The sequence below is a fragment of the Macrotis lagotis genome, chromosome X (assembly GCF_037893015.1).
Source record: "Macrotis lagotis isolate mMagLag1 chromosome X, bilby.v1.9.chrom.fasta, whole genome shotgun sequence".
Taxonomy (NCBI): Eukaryota; Metazoa; Chordata; class Mammalia; order Peramelemorphia; family Peramelidae; genus Macrotis; species Macrotis lagotis.
Genome location: NC_133666.1, coordinates 81,265,773 through 81,271,983, shown reverse-complemented (window position 1 = coordinate 81,271,983; position 6,211 = coordinate 81,265,773).

The following is a 6,211-nucleotide window of genomic DNA, read 5'->3' as shown; positions in this document are numbered from 1 at the left end:
TCTACCCTTCTTCTTCCTTCATCCCACATAGCTAATTGGTTGCCAAGTCTTATCAATTGCCTCTATAATATATCCTTGGTTTATCATTGCCTCATTTGTAAAATAGGGTAGCTAGGTGGCACTGCAGTGGATAGAGCACCAGGCCAGGAGTTAGGAAGACTCATTTTCCTGAGTTCAAATCTGGCCTCTGACACTTGCTAGTTATGTGGCCTTGGGCAAGTCACTTTACCCAGTTGGTCTCAGTTTTCTCCTCTATCAAATGAGCCGGAGAAGGAAATACCAAACTACTCTGGTATCTCTGCCAAGAAAGCCCCACACGGGTCAGGGAGAGTCGGACCCCATTTGTAAAACGAGAGACTTGGAAGCAAAGGTCTCTGAGGGGCCTTCTAACTTGAGAGCTCTGGCTCTGTGATTCTCTCCACTCCAGAGACTAGTGCCCTAGCTCCACACCCCCATCACTATTGCATTAATCTTCTAATTGGTCTCACTGCCTCCAGGCTCTCCTCTCTCCAGTCTATCCTCCACCAATCTGCCCAAGTGATCTTGTTAAAGCACAGGTTTGATCAGGACTCTAGCCTGCTCCACTGACTCCTTACTGTCTGCCCAAGCAAACACCATCTCCTTGGCCTAGTCTTTAAAGCCCTTCATCCCAAACTCAAAATGACTTTTCCATACTTATTCTACATTATTCTCTTCCCAAACTATACAGCCTGGCTAAGCTCAGCAGGCCACCTGCCACCTCTGGGCCTGGAATGTCCTCCCCCCTCCCTCAGCCTTTTCGAATCCCCAGCTTCCTGCTGAGCTCAGCTCAAAAGTCACCTCCTCCATGAGGCCTTTTCGGATCCCCCCCAAGGTTGCCAGGGCCACCCCTCACCCCAAGCACCCTCAACTGATCTTGTATTTATTGTGTTTGGGGCTTGTGGAGCCCAAGATGCAGATATGTTTCCCCAGACAGAAACCCAGCTCCTTGGTGGGCCGCTCTGGACTTTATCTTTGTGCCCCCTTGCCCCCCAAGTGAAAAATTGCTAGAGATGTACTGATTGATTGGTTCTAATCTACTAATTCTGGTTCCCTTTCCCTATTTATACAGCCAGCTTCTTGCTCAGTACAATGTTTATGGTGAATGTCTCTCACCCTTTTTCCAAGAATTGGGGTTCCAGAAAAAAGCTTTCTACACCCATTGCTTTGGTTCCCATCTCCTGTCCCACCATGGTTCAAGACTAAAACATAAGCAGTGCACATATCATAGATTTACACATGCCACACAAGAGGCACATACCATATATTAACCATGTCATACAAGAGGTACACACATCACATTTAAACAGTACACATGAGAGGTTTGCCTATTTACATGTGTCACACAAGAAACTCACAATCACATGTTTGAGCATGTGACATAAGAGGAGCACACCTCACATATTCACATGTCACACCAGAGCTCACACAACATGTTTAAACATGCCACAAGAGGCATATACATTTCCACCTGACACATAAGAGGCACACATATTGCATGTTTGAACATGCCACGCAAGAGGTGCACCTATCACATATTTACACATGTCATATGAGGTGCACATTTGACATGTTTAAACATGACCCATAAGAGGCTCCCATAGCACACATTTACAGTTTAGAAAGAACTTTCATACAACATACCTGCAAAATGGTGAAGATGAGAATAATTATACCTTGTCTACAGATGAAGAAACTGAGTTTTAGGGAAGCTAATCTTTCCTGGCTAGTCACCTGGTGAGGTAGTATTAAAAAGAGCATCTACTGACTTGGGAGTCAGAGAACCTGAGTTCAAATACTATCCTTGCTGCTTACTGCCTGTGTGACCCTGAGCAAATCCCTACTTTACTAGACCTCAACTTCTCATCTGTATATAACAAGGGGGTTGAGCTAGGTGGTTTCTGAAGTGTTTTCTAGAGACATAATCCTATGTATGACCTTGAACAATGACCTTCACCTCTATGAGCCTCATCTGTAAAATGACTAGATGTTCTCTTTAGGTCTATAACTCCATGGTTAACCATGAACAAATCACTTCCCCTCCAAGGCCTCTCTCAAATTCTCCCTCTCAGATTCTGGGACTTAATGATAGTATCTATCACTGTGAATCACTATACAAATAACATCATCTTGGAGCTTCACAGAGAGGCTAGACATACTTTTGATGTCCTTTTACAGCGGAGGAAACTGAACCTCTAGGAAGTTAGGCATCGGCAGAGCCTAGACCCCCAAGCTCCTCCTGGCAGCCTCTGCTGCCCCATTTTTAGCTGATCACAACCCCTGAAGCCTTTTTGTGTACAACTGGACTCTAGCCTAAGCTTTTTCAACTGGGAAGACCAACCTCACCATCGCTGGGGCCCTTCATTTGGGCAGGAAACTTTTTTTAGAGCTAGTATCAGCCCATTTCAGTCCCCAGGGAAGAGGAAGAATAGGGACGAGAGATCCCCTGCTGCTGTGATTGGTTCGTGGTACAAAGATGGCTAGTTTCCCCTTCATCCGAATTTATCTGCTGCCTGTTCTTTCTTCCTTAGTTGGAAAACCCCACATTGTGGGATTGGCTTTAATGAAGGAAGAGGGGAGATGAGAAAAGGTTGGTCGGGGTGTCCCAAGTAGGGCAGGGCCCCTCTTCTGAGCAGGATTCTCTTCTTCCAGGGAGCCTTAGTGCCCGAGGGGGAAAGGAGGCTGAAAACCTTTTAGCCAGTGAGCTCTCTCCAACTCCCCAGGTCACTGGACCTCAGCTCTCAGGACCTGAGGCTAATGGGAGGCCGCCCCCCAGCCCTCCCCAGGAAGGCTGTCTGTCTCTCTGCCTCAACCTCCCCCCCTTCCCAGCTCACCTCCAGTTGAATTCAATGAGGAGAAATGGGATTGGATTAGGAGCAGAGAGCCCGAGATGTCGCCAAACTGGCCCTTGGCACCCCGAGGAGGAGATACTTAAGAGAAGGGCATGGAAGCCAGGGAGTCTCGACAGAGACAATAAACAGGCCAAATTAAGTTGTAATTCAATTTCTCTCAACTCATCTCACCCATTCCCGGGCCCTTCCCTCCCGCACATCCCCTTCACGCCCACCTCCTCGCAACTCAACTTAATTCACTTCGAGCTAATCCAATTCAAGTCCTTCGCTCGCTTCATCTCTAATTTGATTCCACTTTGTCCTTTTCTCTTTTTTTCAATTTAATTTCTATTTACCGAGCACCTAAGGTGGCGTGTGCCTGGCTCGCCGGGAATACAAAAGACCTGGCTTCCACCTGCCCTCAGGGAGTCCCGCCTCCGGTGGGGGGGGGGCGGCTAAGCCTCATCCCCAGGAAACAAAGGCCTGGCCAGGACAGTAGAGGATTAAATGTCAAACTGAATCTAAGCCAGGGCTTAGATACATGCTACAGACTCATGGGCAGGAGAGATGAGGAGAAGCTGCACCGCTCCAAGTCAAATCAGCGAGGCCTTGCGAACTGGGGGGGGGGGGGGGGGGGGCAGGGCGGACGCCCATTTTCGACGCCGGTTTCTCGGAAAAGTTGGGACATCGGAGACGAGCACTCCGTGTCCGTTCTTAGCTTTGAGCCTTGCGCCCATCACGTCCTCCCCTCCCGTTGGAGCCCCCCCCCCCCCTTCTCTATACCTTGTCTAATTCTACCTGCTCAGCTTGGGTCTCACTCTGTACCTGAGACACCCCCCCCCCCCCCCCCCCGCCAGCTACCCCAGGAAACAGAGGGAGGAAAGCATCCGGATTCTGAACCCTTTTTTGGGTCTTGGTCCAACTCCATTCTCCCACGGGGGAAGGGGGGGTGGTCCCTTCAACACTTCCCAATTCGTTGCTCAAATGTAAGCTCTTTGCAGACAGGGCCATTTTCCATGGTGGCCTCTCTACCCCGCGGCCTAGGCTAGCACAGTGGGGTGCCTGGAGGATCCACAGCAACTGGAGACTCAGCACATTCAGTTTGCATCAATGTAGACCATGGAAACAATGTAAAATTGCCTCCTGTGGCGGGGAGGGAAGTCAGATCGGGGGGAAATTGTAAAATTCAAAATCAATAAAATATTAAAAAGAAGAAGGAGGAGGAGGAGGAGGGAGAGAGAGACATGACTAGATGGTGCAGTGGATAGAGCATCAGCCCTGGAATCAGGAGGACCTGAGTTCAAATATGAGCTCAGACACTTCATAATGACCTAGCTGTGTGGCCTTGGGCAAGCCACTTGACCCCATTGCCTTGCAAAAAAAAAAAACAAAAAAACAAACCTAAAAAAACCAGAGAGAAATGGAAGCTTTGGGGATTCCTAAGTTTTCCTTCTGCCCTCCATCATGATGTTCCTTGGCTGGTTTCCTTCTGTCTTCCTTTGGGGAACTATTTTGGACCAACTGCAAACCCTTCCCCCAGACCTAATTGATTTGCACAAACACACACACACACAAACACACACAAACACAAACACCACAAAGACAAGTCAATTTTAGACAATTCCTGAAACTCTACTGCAGCTGAAACTTCCCCCCTCCCTCCCCATTCCATGATATCTGACAGACCACATCCTTGGTTTGAGAGGGGTTCCACAGCATTTTGATGATTTCACTGAGCTCTGCTGTGTGTCTTGCCCTAACCTCTGCTACCAGAAACTGGGAAGGAAGATGAGAAAGGGGGAGAAGATCCAAGTCCCAGCCCTGGAACTGGCCCTGGTTCTTCCTGGCAGTGTGGTACAGGTCAAAGGCAGGGAAGCTTCCTGAGGGATGGCCTGGGCAATGGAGGCTTGGTGCTGAGCCTAGGGGAGAGACCACTGGAACAAAGCCCTAAAGTGAAAGGGGACTTTTGAGTTAAGCCAGTTCAATCCTCTTATTTTGCAGAGGAGAAAACCAAGGCCAGGGGAGGGGCAGAGACTCAGTTCCAATCATCTAGGGAATCCTAGGTCTAGACCTGCAATGCCATCTAGTTCAGTCTCTTCATTTTTTGGAAGACCAGAATGGGGAAGGGATTTGTCTGAGATCACACAGAGGCTCATAATTCTGGAGCAGTAAAGGGGCTTCTCAGAGAACATCTTGGTCAATCCACTCATTCTATAGATAAGGAAACTGAGGCCCACAAAGGGGAAATCACTTGTTCAAGGTTACACCCACAGCAATTTGCAGAGTGGGAATTTGAATCCAGGTCCTCTGAAGAAAGGCACTCAACTGGCAGAGAGAAGCATGGAGGGAGAAGGTTGGGCACAGGGAAGCCAGTCTTTGTTTTTAAAAGGCATTGCAAGGCAATGGGGTCAAGCGGCTTGCCCAAGGCCACACAGCTAGGCAATTATTAAGTGTCTGAGATCATATTTGAACCCAGGTCCTCCTGACTCCAGGGCTGGTGCTCTATCCACTTCGCCAGCTAGCCACCCTGGGAAGCCAGTCTTGAATGAATGTTAATCTGAGAAGTTTACTCCTCATCCTTTTGTCATTGGGAAACCATAGAAGTTGCTGCAGCAGAGGAAGGACATGAACCAAGTTGTGCCTTAGGAAATTCTTCTGGTCATGATGCGAGAGATCTATTGTAGGAGGGGAGGGAGACCTTTATCTTAGAATGACATATTGTGATTCTGCATGACCTTGACCAAGTCCCTTTCCCCTTTGGACCTTTTTCCTTTCCTGTGGTTTGGCCAAGCATGGTGATGAGGGGGATTAACGCACTCAATCATCCTTATGACCCCTTCCTTCTCCAAATCTCTGATTCTAAGGCTCATGTCGTAGAAGGAATCTGCTTTGACTTCCACATCTCTGCCCCACAATGGTCTCCTCTTCACCACTGGTCTTCCTTTGGGCAGAGATGCTCTCCCCAGTCAGACAAAGAGCATTCTGGGACCAAGGGCCAGATCTCCTCTTCCATGTCTAAACCCCAGAGTTCATAAGCCTGAGACTCTCAGGAGACAGAGAATATGAGAACTAGTAAATGTGTGAATAGGCAAGATGTGATCTAAGTGAAACAGAAACACCGAATCTCAAAGTTGGAAAGGAACTTGGAAGGCACCCACCCAGTATAAGAATCTTTGCTACAGGTGTCAATTCAGTCTTTGCTTAAGCCCTCCAGTGACAGGGAGCTATCAAGGTGGCTACTTCTAGCATTGGACAAGCCAGACTTTTAAGTTCTTCCTTATATGGGAATAAAAGTTCTTTCTAACATGCACTCTTTGCTTGTTTGTTTGTTTGTTATTTAAGGCAATGGGGTAAGTGACCTG